General features: G+C 36.3%; 1 protein-coding gene and 1 pseudogene across 1 annotated transcript in view; both read right to left on the reverse strand.

Moving 5' to 3' along the window:
• Nucleotides 1-20,335, reverse strand: part of ANK3 (ankyrin 3) — a 662,261-nt gene that overhangs the window by 635,457 nt on the left and 6,469 nt on the right. The window lies entirely within an intron of this gene.
• On the reverse strand, nucleotides 13,594-13,944 carry LOC140631489 (large ribosomal subunit protein eL34-like; annotated as a pseudogene).

Consider the following 20,335-nt stretch of genomic DNA (forward strand, 5'->3'; position numbering starts at 1 on the left):
ATGGTAAATACTAAAAAATCTACACCTTGACATACATTATCCAAAACTGCAGAAAATCAGGGGATCCCTGGGTGGCTCAGTGGTTTAGCGCCTGCCTTTGGTCCAGGGTGCGATCCTGGAGTCCCAGGATCAAGTCCCACATCGGACTCCCTGCATGGAGCCTGCTTCTCCCTCCTCCTGTGTCTCTGCCTCTCTCTCTCTCTCTCTCTATCATAAATAAATAAATAAATCTAAAAAAAAAAAAAACTGCAGAAAATCAAATACAAAGAGAAAAATCTTGAAAGAAGCTGGAGGAAATAAACACCTTACCTAAAGAAGCACAAAAATAAGAATTATATCCAATTTCTCTTCAGAAACCACACAAACAAAAGAGTGGCATGAAATATTTAAAGTTCTAAAAGAAAAAAAAACTACCTAAAATTCTGTATCCAATGAGATTATTTAACAATAGTAATGAGAAATAAAGACTTTCTCAGACCAAAAAATAATAATAAAAATAATAAAGGAACTTATTGCCAATAGATGTATCTTGGAAGAAGTGTTAAAAAAAAAGTTCGTTAAAAAGAAGGAAAATAATATAAGTCAGAAGCTCAGACATACATTAGTAAAAGAAGAATGTTAGAGAAGGAATAAATTAAGGTAAAATAAAATATTTTACTTTTCTTATTCTTAACTTACCTAAGAGATAAGTTTGTTCAATAACAAGTCTTATTCAATAGACATAACAACAATGTATTCAGTGATTATAGCATACAGATAAGTGAAATGAATGACAACAATGTTATAAAACATAAGAGGGAGGAAATGAAAATAACTGTATTATAAATTATTTGCATGACTTGTATATTTGATGATGTTATTTGAAAGTGGGCATGGATTAGCTGTAAATTAATATAACCAACTCTACAGCAAACACTAAAAAATTTTTTTTAAAAAAGCACAATTTATACCTTAAGAGAGGAGAGAAAATGGAATCATCATATAAAATGCTAAATTAAAACCAGAGAAGAAAAAAAAAATAGAAAAAGTAACAAAGAACAGAACAACAAATTAAAAAAATAATTCAGCCAGGGTACCTGGGTGGCTCAGCAATTGAGTGGCTGCCTTGCCTTTGACTCAGGGCATGATCCTGGGGTTTTGGGATTGAGTCTCCAATGGGCTCCCCACAGGAAGCCTGCTTCTCCTCTGTCTATGTCTCTGCCTCCCTCTGTGTCTCTCATGAATAAATAAATAAAATCTTTTAAAATAAATAAATTTTAAAAATCAAAATATGGTAGATATTAATCCACCTATACAAATAACCACTTCAAATATGAATGGTCTAAATACACAAATTAGAAGACAGAGACTATTAGAATGCACTTAAAAAAAAAAAAGACACAACTAAATGTTACCTACCAGAATACCACTTTAAATATACAGACACACATAGATTAAAAGTAAAGGATGAAGGATTATATATCATGCTTACATGAATCAGAAGAAAGCTAGTATAGAAACGAATTTCAGAAAAAGTTGATTTCAGGGGTTCTTGGGTGGCTCAGTCAGTTAAGTATCTGTCTTCAGCTCAGGTCATGATCCCAAGGTTCTAGGATTGAGCCCTGCATCAGGCTCCCTGCTCAGTGGGGAGTCTGCTTCTCCCTCTACCTCTGCCCTTTCCCCTGCTTGTGATCTCTCTCTCTCTTGCAAATAAAATCTTTAAAAAAAGGGAAAAAAAGAAAAAGCTCACTTCATAGCAAGGAAAAAGATCAAGGATAAAAAGGAGCATTACATAATGGCTTAAAAGGTCAATGTTTTAAAAAGACACAAGAATCATTAATGTATATCTAACAACAGAATGTCAAAATATGTGAAGCAGAAAGTGCTAGAACTACAAGAAAAAACATTTAAAACAATAGAATCAACTATTATTTTGGAGACTTCAATACCCTTATCAGTAATTGACAGATCCAGCAGGCAAAAAATCTAATTGCCATTTATAGAATACCACATCCAACAAGAGCAGAATACACATTGTTCTTGAGGTTACATGGAACATTTACCAAGACAGATCATTCTGATAAGCCATAAAACACGCCTTAATAAATTTAGACAAAAGAAATGATACAATGTATGCTCTCAGATCACAATGGAATTAAACTGGAAATTGATAACAGAAAGATAGATGAAAAACCTAAAATTAGAAATTAAACAACACACTTCTAAATAATATATCAAATCAAAGAAATCTCAAAAGAAATTTAAAATATATTGAACAAAATGAAAATACAACATATTGAAATATATGTGACATACTAAAAACAATGCTTCTTGAAAAATTTATAACATTAAATGCATAATTATAAAAGATCTAAAATCAATAATCTAAGATTCAATCTTAGAAAACTAGAGAACTAAGAACTATATAAGTCTAAAGCATAAGAAAAGAAATAATAAAAGAGCAGAAATCAATGAAATTAAAAACAAGAAATCAACATTTGGGAAAGTAAAGGAAATCAATAAAATCAAAAGCTCGTCTTTGAAAAGACCAACAGAGTTGGTCTTGGTTAGGCTTTAGCCAGGCTAACCAAGAAAAAAGAAAACACAAGTCACTAATATCATAATGAAAGAAGAGTCATCACTACAAATTCATAGACAACAAAAGGATAATAAAAAAATACATGAACAATTCTATGCCTACAGATTTGAGAACCTAAATGAAATGCACTGATTTCTTAAAAGATACTTTTATATCTATCAAAACTCATCCAGGGAAAAATAACTACACTGAATAGGCCTGTATCTATCAAATAAATTGAATATAATTAATAACATTCATAAACAGAAATAATAACATTCCAGAATTGCTCACTGATGATGTCTATATAATATTTGAGAAAAGAATTGTACCAATTTTCTACAGTCTATTCCAGGAAATATAAGCAGAGGGAATTTTTTTTTTTTTACTTTTTATATATTTTTTAAAGATTTTGTTTATTTGAGAGAGACAGCACAAGCACAGAGGGGGGGGTGGAGAGGGAGAAGCAGACTCCCTGCCAAGCAGGGAGCCTGATGCAGGGCTCATCTCAGGACCCTGAGATCATTACCCAAGCTGAAGGCAGGCACCTAACCAACTGAGCTACCCACATGCCCCAGAGGGAATATTTCTTTTTTTTTTTTTAAGATTTTATTTATTTATTCATGAGAGACACAGAGAGAGGCAGAGACACAGGCAGAGGGAGAAGCAGGCTCCATGCAGGGAGCCGACATGGGACTCGATCCCAGGTCTCCAGGATCCCACCCTGGGCCGAAGGTGGCACTAAACTGCTGAGCCACCAGGGCTGCCTAGAATATTTCATTATTCATCAAATGAAGCCAGCATTCCCTCAATACCAGAACTAAAGGCATTATGAAAAAGGAAAACTACAAATCAATACCTCTTATGAACATAGATACAAAACCCTTAACAAATTATTAGCAAATCAAGTACAACAATGTATAAAAATAATTATACATGTTAATCAAGTAAGATTTATTCCAAGTAACAAGACTGGTCTAACATTTGAAAATCATTTGCCAGGATACATCATAGCAACAAGCTAAGAAAAAAACAAACCAAAAAAAAAAAAAAAAAAGATCCTATCAACAGATACAGAAAAAGCATTTAACAATAGCCAAAATTCAGTTATGATAAAAAAAAAAAAACTCTCAGAAATTAGAAATAGAGAGGAATTTCCTAAACTTGATTTTAAAAGCATTTACAGGGTATCCCTGGGTGGCTCAGCGGTTTAGCACCTGCCTTCAGCTCGCAGCATGATCCTGGAGTCCCCGGATCGAGTCCCATATCGGGCTCCCTGAATGGAGCCTGCTTCTTCCTCTGCCTGTGTCTCTGCCTCTGTGTGTCTCTCATGAATAAATAAATAAAATCTTTAAAATAAATAAATAAATAAATAAATAAATAAATAAATAAATAAATAAGCCTTCTACAAAACACCTACAACTAACCCCCCCCCCTTTTTTAAGGATTTATTATCTCTTTTAGAGAGAAAGCATTCACATGAGAAAGCAATTGGGGGAGATGGGGAGGGGCAGAAGGAAGAGAGAGAATCTCAAGCAGACTTCCCATTGAGTGCGGAGCCTAACATAGGGCTTGATTCCATAACCCTGACACCTCAATCTGAGCTGAAACCAAGAGTCAGACACTTAAACAACTGTATCCCCCAACACCCCTAACATCATTCTTTTTTTTTTTTTTAAGATTTGTTTGAGAGGAGGAGAAGCAGAGTGAGAGGGAAAATCTCATGTAGACTCCCCACTGATCATGGGGCCCAACAGAGGGCTCAATCTCATGACCCTGAGATTATGACCTGAGCCAAAATCAAGAGATGGACACTTAACTGAGTGACACAGGCTTCCCCTACCCCAAACATCATTATTAATTGAGAAATCAGATCCTTTCTCTCTAAGATCAGAAACAAAGCAAAGATCATCACTCCTATTCAACATTGTACTAGAACTCATAGCTACTGTCTTTGTACTCAGATGATATAAATTGTTATGCAGAACATACTAAAAACAGAGAACTGACCAAAAAACAAACAACACATAAAAAGCCTCCAGGTGGGATGCCTGGGTGGCTCAGCAATTGAGCGGCTGCCTTAGGCTCAGGGCATGATCCCAGGATCCGGAATTGAGTCCCACATCCTGTTCCCTGCATGGAGCCTGCTTCTCCCTCTGCCTATGTCTCTGCCTCTGTGTGTGTGTGTGTCTCTCATGAATAAATAAATAAAATCTTAAAAAAAAAAAAACCTCTGGAATAAGCAAATATAACAAGGTTGCAGGATACAAGATAATTATACAAAAGCTACTTGCTCCAATATTCCAGCAATGAACAACTGGAATTTTAAATTAAATATACAATGCCACTTACATTAGCACCAGAAAGAAAGATTAAGAGGGAAGGAGGAGAACAGGATGAGTTAGGTATAAACCGAACAAAACATGCACAAGATACATATCAGTAAAAAGCAAAACTCTAATAAAAGAAATCAAAGAAGACCTAAATAAATGGATAGTTCATATTCATAGACCAAGAGTGTATTTGTTATTGTTGTTGTTTTAGAAAGAGAGAACACAAGCAGAGGTAGAGAGGAGGGGCAGAAGGGAGGGAGGGAGAGAGAGAGAGAGAGAGAGAGAGAGAGAATCCCAAACAGGCTCCATGCCCCACACAGAGGCCAACATGGGACTTGACCCCACAACCCTGAGATCATGATCTAAGCCAAAATCAAGAGTCAGACACATAACTAACTGAGCCACCTAGGCACCCCCATGGACCAGAAGATTTAATATTATTAGGATGTCAAGTCTTCCAATCTAATCTAGAGATCTGACACATTCTCAATCAAAATCCCAGTAAGTTACACCAAAAAAACAAATATTCCAATGTAAAAATGAGTAGAGGAACTAAACAGCCATTTTTCCAGAGAACACATACAGATAGCCAACAGACACATTAAAGGATGCTCAACCTCACTAATCATCAGGGAAATGTAAACCAAAACCACAGTGAGATATCACCTTACACCTGTCAGAATGTCTAGTATAAAAAAGACAAAAAATAAGAAGTGTTGGTCAAGATGTGGAGATAAAGGAGCCCTCATGCACCGTGGAGAAAAAGGAGCCCTCATGTACTGTGGCTGAAAATGTAAATCTGTTTAGCCACTGTAAAAAACAGTACAGGGTCAAAAAATTAGAAATACCACACAATCCAGTAATTCCACTACTGGTTATTTATCCAAAGAAAACAAAACCACTAATTTGAAAAGATATATGCACCCCTATGCTTATTGCAGCATTATTTATTATAGCTGAGATATGAAAACAACCCAAGTGTCCACTAACAGATGAATGGATAAAAAAGATATTGTACACACACTTACATACGCATAGGCACAGGAATATTATTCGGCCATTAAAAAGAATGAGATCTCGCCATCCATTTGCAACAACATGGACAGCCCTAGTATGGTATCATGCAAAGTGAAATAGGTCAGATACCATATGATTTCACTTATATGTGGAATCTAAAAAACAAAACATACACATACAAGCAGAAACAAACCCATAATTACAGAGAACAAACTACATGTTGGCAGAGGAGAGGGTGAGAGGGATGGCAAAATGAAGGGGAGTGGCATAGGCTTCCAGTTCTGGAATGAGTAAGTCACAGGGATGAATACAAGGAATAGAGTCAATGGTATATACCACTATAATAGCAATGTATGGTGACAGATGGTAACTACTTGTGGTGAGTTTAGTCTAAGGCATAGAGTTGTCAAATCACTATGTTGTCCTAAAACTAATACTTCAATTGAAAAATAAAGTCCCAGCAAGCTATTTTGTGAATATCAAAAAAATTGGTTCTAAAGTTTATATGGAGAAGCAAAAGATCCAGAAATAACCAGCACAGTATCAAAGGAGTGACCTTACCAACTTGAAGACTTACTATAGTACAGTTACAGTAATCAAGACAAGGTGTTATTGGTATATGAATAGACAAATAGATCATAGGCACAAGGAACAAAACAGAGAACCCAGAAACAGATCCACACAAATATCTCAAATATCTTCAAGTGTTCTTTAACAAAAAAGCAAAACTGATTTAATGGAGAAAGGATGGTCTTTTCAACAAATGGTGTTAGAAAACTGGACATCCATATGCAAAAACATGCATCTAGACACAGACCTTACACCATGCCCCAAAATTAACTCAAAATAGATCACAACCCTAGAAGTGTAAATTCACAAAACACAAATGGATAAAACTTCTAGAAGATTGCATATGAAAAACTCTAGGCCTTATAGGGCATGGTGTTGAGTTTTACATACAATACCAAAGGCATTGTCCATGAAAGAAAAATTTAACTTGGACTCCATTAAAATAAAATAAAAAAATTTCTGCTCTATGAAAGACACTATTAAAAGAATGAGAGAAAAATTTTGCAAAGTACATATCTGATAAAGGGCTTGTATCCAAATTATACAAAGAATTCTTTAAACAATAAGTAAACATCTAATTTAAAAGTAGGGGGGAAATTAAATAAATAAAATAAAAATGGGCAAATGATCTGAACAGGAACTTCACCAAATAAGATATACAGACCCCAAATAAGCATATAAAAAGATGATCAGCATCATATGTCATCAAGGAATTGCAAATTAAAATAATAGGAATACCTGGGTGGCTCAGTGGTTGGGTGCCTGCCTTCGGCTCAGGTTGTGATACCAGGATCCAGGATCTAGTCCCGCATCAGGCTCCCTGTGAGGAGCCTGTTTCTCCCTCTGCCTATGTCTCTGCCTCTCTCTCTCTCAGTCTGTGTCTCTCATGAATAAATAAATAAATCTTAAAAAAAAAAAAAAAAAAGAGGAAACTACCAAATACCTAGTAAAATGGGTAAGAATCCCAAACACTGACAATACTAAATGCTGACAAAGATGTGGTGCAACAGGAGCTCTCATACTGCTGATAGGAATGTAAAATGGTACAATGACTTTAGAAGACAATTAGTAGTTTCTTACAAAGCTAACTATAGTCTTACCATATGATTTAGCAATTATGCTCCATAATACTTATTCAAATAAGTTAAAAACTATGTCTACCCCAAAAAAGCACACATGAGGATTTATAGTAGCTTCACATATAATTGCCAAAACTTAGAAGCCACCAAGATGTACTTCAGTAGGTGAATGGATAAATAAACTGGTGGGCGGCCCCGGTGGTGCAGCGGTTTAGCGCCGCCCTGCAGCCCAGGGTGTGATTCTGGAGACCCGGGATGGAGTCCCACATCAGGCTCCTTGAGTCCCACATCAGGCTCCTTGCATGGAGCCTGCTTCTCCCTCTGCCTGTGTCTCTGCCTCTCTCTCTCTCTCTCTCTCTCTCTCTCTCTCTCTGTGTCTCATGAATAAATAAAATCTTTAAAAAATAAAATAAAATAAACTGGTACATCCAGACAACAGAATATTATTCAGCACTATAAACAAATAAGCTATCAAGCTACAAAAAAAAAAAAAAACCCCATAGAGGTCACTTAAATGCATATTACTAAGTAAAAGAAGCCAGTCTGAAAGGCTACATACTGCATAATTCCAACTATATGACATTTGGGAAAAGGCAAAACTATAGACAATAGAACAATCAGTGGTTGCCAGGGCACGGGGGAGGGAAAAGGGATCAATAAGTGGAGCACCAGGGATGTGTACTATGATATGCAGTGGAGGACACAGATACTATACATCTGTCAAATCCCACAGAACTATACAACACAAAACCTGAATGCTAATATAATCTATGGGTTTTAGTTAATAATAATGTATCAATACTGTTCATCGATTGCAATGAATGTACCGTGCTAACTAATATAACAGTAAAAACTGTGCGGTTGAAGGAGAAGGTGATATATGGAAAATCTTTGTACTTTCTACTCTATTTTTCTGTAAACCTAAAACTGCTCTAGAAAATAAAGTCTGTTAATGAAAAATATATAATGATCCTTAGAGCAAAGACAGTGTTTTATTTGCCATTGTAAATCCAGTCTCAGCAGGGTCCCCTGGCATGAAGAAGTGTGTCAGTATAAGATACATTAAAGGTAGAATGCATAAAGGCATTCAAGCCCTAAAAACACACAGGCACACACATCTGGTGGTGGGAGAGACGGAGATACAGTTCAAAAAGCCTTTACAAAAGGGGTGATATTCAAAGGATGGGCATAAATTACAAGAGACCTTTCCAGGGTAGTTCCAGGTGGGGGAATACACAAAGAGAGAAGGATCTGAACAAAAGCACAGAAACAGGGAGAGGCTGTTTATTTGGATAATAGCAAAAGGGTAAGTTCTGGGGAGTTTTTGTTTGGATTTCCTTCTAAGGCAGAATAAAAGTTACTTTAGATACTAAAATTAAAGAGTGGGCAGCCTGAGTGGCTCAGCAGTTTAGTGCCGCCTCCAGCCAAGGGCGTGATTCTGGAGACCTGGGATCGAGTCCCACATCGGGCTCCCTGCATGGAGCCTGCTTCTCCCTCTGCCTGTGTCTCTGCCTGTCTCTCTCTCTGTGTTTCTCATGAATAAATAAATATTTTAAAAATAAATAAACAATAAATTAAATTAAAGAGCTATACTGAAAATACAAAATTGATAAAAGAGTAAAAAAAAAAAGAGAAATCTCACTAAAGTGGAGTCCATAGGCTAGCAGAGGGAACCTGTACCACCCAATGTCAATTACAGGAAGAACTGTCAATTACAGACCCCAACAGAAGAATAGTCAACAAAAAAAGAATAACTAATTATAAGCCCCAAAGGGGAAAGATGCACATTGCATCTCCTACAGGAAACCAACTATAGCAATTCAGCCAATGAGAAACCATCATCACCCGAACTCCTGCTTTTCTCTTCCTTTCGTTTATTAGACTTGTCTATAGTTTGACCATAGCTTGCAAGTCCCAAATTACAATTCTGTTATTCTTAAGTCAAATCATTTTTGCTGTAACATAGTTTTACTTTTAAAGATTTTTTACTTATTTATTTGAGAGAAAGAGAGCACACGCAGAGGGAGAGAAAGAGAATCTCAGGCAGACTCCCCACTGAGTGCAGAGCCTGATGTGGAGCCTTATCTCACAACCCGGCAACCATGACCTGAGCTGAAATCAAGAGACAGATGTTCAACCGACTGAACCACCCAGGCACTCTCCCTGTTTTACTCTTTAAGATTAACAACACTTTATGAAATTTATTCTTAAATTGTAGTTTTTTTTTTATATTTGCAACTCTGTTTGAACATGTATGTTATTTGTTTTCACTAGTTTTTTCTTTCTTTTTCTTTTTTTAATTCAAGCTTTGCAATGGCTTTCAGCCAGAAGATATTAAGGCTCTGATCTGAAGTACAGAGATTTGAAATTTGAGGACAATGTTGATCACATTAGCATGTCTCTATCCCTTAACAAACAACTGTCTCTAGTACCAGAAAAACTAGGAAAATCTATGTACAAATTAAACGAAATCTAGATCAACATTAGGAAATTTACTTCAGATGGTTAGTGAGGAATGTCATGTTTTCCTCTGAAGAAACACACACCATTGCTACATATAATACACATACTCAAATTTTTTGACACCCATTATAAGACATGAATATGACATGAAAATAGCAATCTTTATCAAGAATCATTAATACCATACCCTACAAAAATTTTATTTTAACACCAAAATCCAAGAAAGCTAGAAAATTTCATACTAAGTATTGAGTTCACTGGGATGCCTGGGTGGCTCAGTGGTTGAGCATCTGCCTTCGGCTTAGGTCGTGATCCCAGGGTCCTGGGATCAAGTTCTACATCGGGCTCCCCGCAGGGAGGGAACCTGCTTCTCCCTCTGTTTATGTCTCTGTCTTTCTGTGTCTGTCATAAATAAATAAACAAATAAACAAACAAATAAACAAACAAATAAATAAATAAAATGTTTTTTAAAAAAGTATTGAGTTCACATTTTGACTAATTTTCTTGCCATCTTTCAAGGAAAATAAAAAAGCGTGAAAAAAGTGAACACGGCAATCTAAGTATAGCTTCTCATAAATAAAGCAAGTATTTGGAGAAACAAACCGCATGGCCAAAGTAAACTACGCGATTAAATATCGCTAAGAAACAAAATGTCAAACATAGTATGGACAATTCCTTGGATCTCTAACCAGGAAAATAAGTCTCAATCTTCCACTCAAGTTAGGAGTAGTCCTCTAGATTCTCTTGCAAGTTCACACTCATCAATCAATATTAAAGAAGAAAAATTTCAGAATGGAGATTTTTATGTTGAATCTCAATTTAGTAACAGATCACACAACTATCATCAGAACCACAAAGTATAGCAGTGTAATGTGAGGCACTGAGCTCCCAGGACAAGTATAAATAAAGAGCAGAGCCCAACAGTAGCGCCTCGCCCAGCTGGTGATTTACAAGGCTGTCAGGTATTAGTGCCCCTGCACTTCAGCCCCTCAGGATCTCTTCTGAAAGTTAGTACTCCATATTTCACTTTTATGTTGATCAACAATGTATAACCACAAAGTAAAACAATGTGGGGTCACTTTTCACCAATCATGTTCATGAAGGTAAAGAAAAAATAATGCTGCACTTGGAGAGAGTTTGGGACGTAGGCACTCATGTACTCCTTCGTGGGATATAAATTGGTATAATCTGTCATCTGAAAGTAGATTTGGCTGTATTCAAAAAGTAAAGGGGACATAAAAATGTCCACATCGTGTGTATACTCCACTTCTGATAACATATTGTAAGACCAACATAGGTCAGAAGTAGGGGGTTATTGATCTCTCCATCTTTAAGGCAATGAAAAAGGGCCGAGCGTGGCCACAGCCCCCTAGTGCCATCTGCATCAGGGAGCAGCCTGGTCCTTTGACCCCAGGGTGTCGTCATTAAAAAAAGAGGTTCAGAACAGCGTAATTGATATCTCTATATTGAACATGTATTACCTGCTCAGTAAAAACAATACTACATATGATACCTTTAAACACAGCTTACTTATTATAAAAAGAACTTACTATGAACCAAGTACTGACCTTTACAATTTAGTGCTAGCAACAACCCTACGGTGTGTTAATAGTGTTTATTAGTATTTATTACCATTTTCCAGATAAGAAAATTAATATATAAATCAACCAGCTCTAGAGATGAGTATTCAGATTTGTCTGTGCATTGCAAATGTTTTTAAATTTTCTATGTACTAATGCATCAACATCCCCACCAACAGGCCATGAAGACCTGTCCCAGACAACCAGACACGAGTCCCCTTTCCTGTCTATCCTTGACTGTGAACTAGTGATATTCAAATGCACCAGTGAAATCCCCTCCTGTCTCTGGCTTGTGTACTCCACCCTGATCTCTTGAAGCTCCTGTCATACATGCCGCAGCATGTTTTGCTCTGCCCCAGGGGCCCATGGAGGTAATATATCTTTCACTTTCATGGGCCTCTCTGTGGTATTACTTCATACCCATCCCCAAAAGATCAAAAAAAAAAAAAAAAAACATTTTTAAGTAACATAATTATTCCATACAACACAATCTGACCTTCGTTATCACTCTACAGAAAATATGGGCAATGAACAGTTTGAAAGAAAGTCACCAAGGGATTGAGAGATTAATATCAAATGAGTGGGATTTACACAACTCTTTGCTTTGGAGGCGAGGAGTTGGGTTTGGTATTTACTTGACTGCATCTCTGATTTTTCAGGAATGAACAACATTTGTTCTTATAATTTAAAACACAAAGAATTTAAACTTTAACTGAAAGCAAAGCAAGAATTAAAAATGACAGGACCCAATGAGGCAAGGACTCTACTTACCTCGAAATAAAAAGGATGAAGCTAGGACTATCTCAATTTAGGGCATGAAAAGAAAATAAGCATTCTTAATCCCACCATCTAAAAACATGATTATGATATCGACATCCAAACAAAAATTCTATATAGCTCCAGCTCAGGCCCAAATATAATTTCTAAACAGTAGGCCTGTGCAAAGAAACCACAAATCTTAATTAGCACTAAGAAAACTTCCACAAGCACAGATACCAACCATTTTAGAGAACTGAGTTCTGTGACTGTGAATAAACAATCCTAAGATCAAATGTACAATAAACAATAGTATAAAAATGCATGCAAATAAAAGATTTCCAAGAGAACAAGGGTTTCTGCTTTTCCTTTAACCTAAATTTTTCTTTCCTTGATTTTGTTTTTGCTTTATTGGATTTTTTAATTATATAGTAGTATATGCTCATTTTAACATATTGAGTGAACAGAAAATTTAATAAATCCCCCTTCCCTCAAAATCTCATCTCCAAGGTAACCAAATCAATCAACAACCTCTGCTCAAATATTATGACTGTCCTTTCCCTTTCTTTTTGTTTTCAAAATTGGATCATGCCACACTCTTAATAAATAATGCACATCCTTCCAGTTTACTATGTGTAGCTCTTATTGTTAAATTACCTTAATGATTCCATATAATAGAGAAACCATAATACATTCAACCAGTCAGTCCCATTAAGATTTAAATTTTGTTTCCAGTGTTGTTGCTTTACAGACATTGCTGTAATAAGTACCCTTGTAAATATGACCTTACATACTTTTTTGTTGTTCTTGTTTTGTTTTTGAGGTTTTAACTTCTATAGCAGAAGTTCCTAAAACTGGGTTGCTAGAGCAAAGGGTAAGAGTGTTTTTATTTTATTTTAATAGATAAATAGTGTACCTAAGTTCTCCTCCTCCTCCCACCAAAAAAGTTGTACAATTGACACTCGAATCAGCACTAGTTAGAAGAGTCATATCCTCAACACTGTAAAGAGGATTTTCTTTTGGCCAATCTAGTAGATAAAATGCTATCAAATAGAAAGTAGTCCTTCTAATTTCTTAAGACTTGTGAATTTAACATCTTTTTACATGTTTATTGGCCAGTAGCTTTTCTTTTTTTTTTTTTTTTTTTTTTTTTTTTTTGTAGAGAAGGTGACAGAGAAGCATTGAGAATTTTTTTTTTACTTTTGCTGTTTTTTATTGCTCAAAAAAACTTCATGTTTTTATTTAGCTTTCTGACTCTGTGCTTGTGCCTTCAACATTTTCACAACAATTTTCTGCTCAATAAAAAAAGCACACTTGATCCTGTCACGAACACACTTAGCACATCTGCAAACATCAAAGGCCTGTTGATGTGTTTTCTCGTTTTAGACAATCTCATGAGGACTTTAGGTCTTCCAGCATGAACTCCTCAAAGTTGTCCTGGGCATATGCCACATGCAGATTTTGGTGTTTTCCCAACCTTCTTGATATAAAGGTAAATGATTCTATTACCAGGGGTTTGAGACAGCCTATTTTTGTTAAGAGGATATATTGTCGGACAGCCTACAACGGTATGTCAAATGCTGGACCATTCCGAATGTCTATGGACACAGTCCCCAGAAGTCAGAGAGAGAGAATCAAATGTGGGGCTTGATCTCATGACCCTGAGATCATGACCTGAGCCAAAATCAGGGATTTCAGCTGCTATCTATCATAGCAACAAAGATAGATTACCTTTATCTTATCATCAATTGACTATCAATAATCTCTATTTTTAAAAATCACTTTTTAAAAAAGGGTGAACATATGTGGGCCAGAACTGAAACTATTTGTACCTCATTACATGACAAAGGGAGAAAGGTCTCATTAATGACTCAGATTTCTAACTTAAGCAATGATCACAAACAGATAAAAGGCTTCTTCAGGAATCTGTGTACATTAGGTATTTACTCATCCCTCCAGAGTCTCCATCAATTTCTAGGCAAACCTACAGCTTGGAATTAGCACACCGGGAGATTCTGCAAAATAACATGTACTAGTCTTCACTGAAAGCCTTACCACAGTCTGGATTTTAGAACATGGGAGACTCTTTAAGAGGTAGAAATCCTAACAATTAAGAGGACACTGTAGTCTACGGCCATACCACCCTGAACGCGCCCGATCTCGTCTGATCTCGGAAGCTAAGCAGGGTCGGGCCTGTTTAGTACTTGGATGGAAGAGGACACTGTAGAAGCTAAGCGATTTGGCCAAGCACATACACATTGAATAAGAGACTAAACCCAAATTTCCCAATTTAGAGAATAATTCATTACACAACACCTGGAGAATTTCAGGCTAAGTACCATATTTTGAGGGACTCAATGGAGACTTAAGTAAATATCCACACCAATCAAAGCCATGCATTTCATAGTCAGTAACAGCTCTGCAATCTAACCAGACTTTGCAAAATGCAGCACAGAGCTCCAGAATTTTAATTATCATGTATGTACCTGTTCTGCTGGACCAACAAACAAAAATAGCAGTTTCCTGGAATTAATTAAAATTGCTGAAAATGTTTTAATGTTTTAATTAAATTTTAATGTTTTAATCAAAAAATTGCCAAAAACTCAGAGACACTAAAGATCTCAACTTCTTAAGAAACCAACTTTAAAGTAGCAAGTCAACACTGCGATATTACTGGCTATCAGTTATCGCATTTACCTAGATGCTAGGTTTGTTCAATGGAATGCTATCATAATGAAAAGCAGCACACAGAAAAAACCACACCAATATGATCATAGGGCACAAAGCAATTTGAATTAAATAAATTACCTAATCATACAATTTGATCCTTACAACTCTGAGGTGGACAAAGTAAGCATTATCATTAACCCCATTTTGTAGATGAGGAAACTGAATTGCAGGAGAGCTCAAAATTACATTTGTGAATCTCATTTTGACATATCCTAACACTGAGCTTGTTTCCCTTCTATTACCTAGCAATGCCTCCCTCTTCTTGCTATTTTATTTATGTTGTTGAGAGAGACAAAACAGCATTGAAATCAATTCTTGGTTGTCAACATTTTATTACATGGTACTGCAGACGAAACTCTTACACAAGAACCAGGCCTCTGCATATCACCGGTAAACCTGAAACTCTTGTCTGCACACCATTCACAAGCAGGGGGACACTAGGAGCAGCAAGGATGTCATCCACTTCTCTCCAGCTTCTACACCTATCATTAAAATAATTGGGTGTCCTTCCTGTCTTAGCAGAGTTTGCCTACTGAATACCAGCAACGCCTCCAGCATAGTGACAGATGAACACTTTGAAAGGCTGATAATTTTGAGTCGAATGTTTAACCATTATGACTTTTTTAAACAGGACAGTTGCTAGAAAATTGTACAACATGTGCAAAACATAATTATAATCATTTTACATAACTACCTTTCAGAAGCATCACAAATAGTGAATAGAAAAGCAAGGTAAACTAAAAAGCAACCCATTCAAATTGATGATCAAAGTGGAGGTCAACATGATGCATAGCCAAAAGCCTCAGGCAGGCTCTAGAAGATAGAAAAAGTAAAGGATTCTCCTCTGGAGACTCCAGAAGGAACGAAATCCTCCCAACCCATTTTGGGCTTCTAGACTCCAGAACTACAATATAATAAATCTGCTCTAAGCCACCCTACCCCCACCAGAAAAGAGACTATCATACTTCAAATTTAACTCGGACAACAAATATAACAATAGGAGGTATATCTGTCAAGAAAATCACATTTCAACCCTTTAAAAATAATATACATGCAATCTTTTGAATCCATGAAGAATGATAAGGACAGTTTATCATTTTAGAATTAAACATTTAGTATATGATATTCTAATTCTGTTAAAAACTGTACCATATTACACATCGGTCTCTATTATCTAAAATACAAAATTTAAAAGGAACTTATTTTTTAAATCCTACCAAGACTAGCACATTACAAATCTTTATTACAAAAAAAAAGAAGTTGCTCTCTGTGAGAAATTTTACTTGAAACTTCAGAAATCAATCCAAGTTTTATTTCATTTGGAATATCTGTCCCACACAGTGTAATGATAGCAGGGTCACTCTGGTTAAGCCTAGTGGTGACAAAGATCACATAAAAGATATTCAAACTATATCAACATCCTGTTTTCTTTCGATTTTAACTTCACCATTCAGCAGGTTGAGTGAGCCAAACTTAATGGTTCATGGCACATTATCATTATTCTCTTTATCTATTGATTGATTCCTTTTTATCTCCACAGCCTACCCCCCCCCCCATAAGCTTGGTCCCACAGGCAGTCATTCTAATGTGCTTAATGAGTACTTTATGAAAGTGTTCTTACAAGATGTGTACTGCGCTATGCTTATGAATTTTTAATTCATATAAACAATATACCTTTCACTCTTACATTTTTCACCAAGCACTCTATTCTTAAGATCCATTCATGTTGCTTTTTGTTTATCTAATCTGTTGCTTCTAATGGCTGCAGACAACCCCATGCTGTGCACTCACAGCTTTCCCTCACCCTCTCCCAAGAGTGGTCACCAAGTTACCTCTCAATCCCCTCCCTACCACTAACACAGCAGTGAAAAACCTGGGACACGTTCTCTTGGGGACCTATGGAAACACATTCCAGTGTCCACCTGTAGGAATGAAATTGCTGGGCATAAGTAGCTAATTTGTTCAAGTAATGCCAGATGCTTTCCAGAACAGCTGCCCCAGTCTCAGCTCCCACCAGCAATACACAAGGCTTCTGATTTATTGCCCCCTTCTCTCATTTGCTTTGCCACTCAGGAACAAGTCCACCTCAGAACGTTGTCTTTCTTTTTCCTAAAATGAGACTATTTACTCCCAACTGCTGGATATGGTTGCTGAGATACCATTTTTTTTAAGATTTTATTTATTTATTAATGAGAGACGCACAGAGAGAGAGAGGCAGAGACACAGGCAGAGGGAGAAGCAGACTCCCTGCAAGAAGACCAACATGGGACCCGATCCCAGGTCTCCAGGATCAGGCCCTGGGCCGAAGGCAGCACTAAACTGCTGAGACACCCAGGCTGCTCGCTGAGATACAAATTTGAAGAAATAAAGTGAAAATCCTTTTAAAAATATAAACAGCTATTTTTGGATATCAGCAATTATTGTTGTGACTTTTGTTCGTGACAATTTCTAATCATCCTGCTCCCCACCCCCAATCCCGTCCTGCCAAATAGGAAGTGGTAATAAGTGAATAAACTTGAAGATTGGAAAATGAAACTTTATCTTAGATACTTAAACATTGAGGGAGACTAAAACAGCATACGTAAAATGCTTTTCTTCTTTATTTACTCATCTATGTATCCATTTAACCAAACATTTTATTCAGGACTATGTATCTAGCACCCCACTAGTACTAAAATACAAAAATTTATATAGCAAATATGCACATCATACATGAGCAAATTTTCCATCTATGCCTTGGATTCTGTAATGTTATTCCTAGATGTGAATACTTCAAAGATGGTAGCTGCTGATATCACAGAATAAGACTGCCTATTTATTGAGCACCTACTATATTAATATGTCATGGATATTTCCTCAACCACTGACAACAATCCTGAAAGATGGATGTTACTCTAGTTCCTCATATAAGGAAACAGACAGAATTAAGTGATTTGCCCAATACAAAAATTAAATGAAAGAGCCAGAAAAGCTCAGCACTTTACTCAAAGTGCACTTTTATTCTTTCCACTCCACCTCATTTCCTCTTAAAAGATGTGTCCAAGGGGCAGCCCAGGTGGCTCAGCAGTTTAGCGCCCCCTTCGGCCCAGGGCATGATCCTGGGGACCTGGGATCAAGTCCCACATCAGGCTCCCTGCATGGAGCCTGCTTCTCCCTCTGCCTCTGTCTGTGCCTCTTTCTCTCTCTGTGTTTCTCATGAATAAATAAATAAAAATCTTAAAAAAAAAAAAAAACAAAAAAAGATGTGCCCAAAGATATCCTTAGTAGAGGGCAGACTACTGAAGCAGTTTTAAGGATATGAACAAAATACCACAGAAATCACAAAAATGCAGACACAATTCAACTATAAACACTACCATTTGTTTAATATTCATTACAGACCAAGTGCTTTGTGGGCATTACTTATAATCCTTGTAAAAAAAAAAAACACTATAAAGGAAGTATCTTTATCTCTCGTCAAGGTATAGAAATTGAGATCTGGCTTACCAAGGTCATGCAATTGCTAACTAGTAAAACTCAGACTAAAACACAGGTCTTCCTTAACTCCACAAGCATGGTTTTTTTTACCATAAGTGAGCACTAGTTGGAGGGCAATAGAAATATTCTAAAAATTAGATTGCAGCAATGATTTTCTGACTCTGTAAACATGCTAAAATTTATTGAATTGTATATATTAGGTGGGTGAATTTTATGTATATAAATTATATCTCAACAAAGTTATTAAATTTATAGTTTTCTCTTTATAACTATACTTTCTTTCACAACCTTGTAAAGTTTTACTTACCATCAATTTTTTTTCTCAATATGCACCTAGTTAAAATCATATTTTCAAAAATTCTCATTTTAAGCACCTGTCAAAGGAAAAATTTCTCCCTGGACTTTCCCCTTCCCTCCCATTCGGATCTGAGATCACTTATTCTTTAGGATATGAAGAAAGACATGGGTGGTTTCTTGTACAGTCAATTATATATACTTTCAATTATACACTACCTTCCCAATATACTACGTACCTTATATACTACCTTCAATTATATACTACTCTACAGTCCTACTCCCAGGTATTCAACCTCATTCACACATACACAAAAGGGGGGAGAGAATATATGTCAACAAAGAGATATATACAAAAATGTTTATAGCAGCTTTATCCATAGTAACCAAAGCTAAAAACAATTCAAATATCTGATGAATGGATGAACAATCTGTAGTACATTCCATACAATGAAATACTACTCAGTTATAACAAGGAATAATCTTCTAATACGGATAACAGCATGGATATCAAAGACCTTTCTACAAAGGGAAAGAAACCAGGTACAAAAGAAAACAAAATGAATCCATGGTGAAAGAAATCCGAAAAGTACTTGCCTGGAGGATTGGAGGGAGTTTAATTGGGAAGGGACACAAGTGAACATAGGATGATCAATATTTTGTCATGATAGGGTACAATAATTGCACACTTAGCTGTACACTTAAATATGGTGAATTTTATATCTCAAATTATAAATTGTAAATGTCAAGTTATAAATTATATCTCCGTAAATGTACCTAATAAGCATGCATGCATACCAACACATATACAAGGGGAAGAAAAATCTAGTAGGCTTGATTTCCAAAGAAAGTGTTAAAAACCTTGTTTCACCATTTTAACATCTAATAATCCAGTTACAGACCTCAGTTCTCTTGCTTCCAATTCAGATATCTAAGGATCTACTTGATATTTACTTTGTTCTCAGTGGAAAACAGAGAGCTAATCAATCATTCTGTTACAAGAGCCCTTTCTTTACTTAAAAATTCATTTAAATAACTAGCTAAACTATGACATCCCGGAAAGTAAAAACTAGTTATATATCCCTGTATCTGCATGTATGCCTGATACCTGATAAGTGCCAAATATATTACAGACAAATCATTTAATCAACTCAAAAAATTCAGTGAATTTCACTGTATGTAAGTGGTGTGCTGCAACTAGCTGATACTAGCTTGTATAAGAGCCACTTTGGGATGCCTGGGTGGCTCAGCGGTTGAGCTTCTGCCTTCGGTTCAGGGCGTGATCCTGGGGTCCTGGGATCCAGTCCCACGTGGGGCTCCCTGCAGGGAGCCTGCTTCTCCCGCTGCCTGTGTCTCTGCCTCTGTGTGTCTCTCATGAATAAATAAATAAAATCTTAAAAAAAAAAAAAAGACCCACTTCTGCACATGTCTTCCCAACTCCATGTTCAACTCCCACTGGCAGCTTGAAATCAGTCATTA

The sequence above is a fragment of the Canis lupus genome, chromosome 4 (assembly GCF_048164855.1).
Source record: "Canis lupus baileyi chromosome 4, mCanLup2.hap1, whole genome shotgun sequence".
Lineage (NCBI taxonomy): Eukaryota > Metazoa > Chordata > Mammalia > Carnivora > Canidae > Canis > Canis lupus.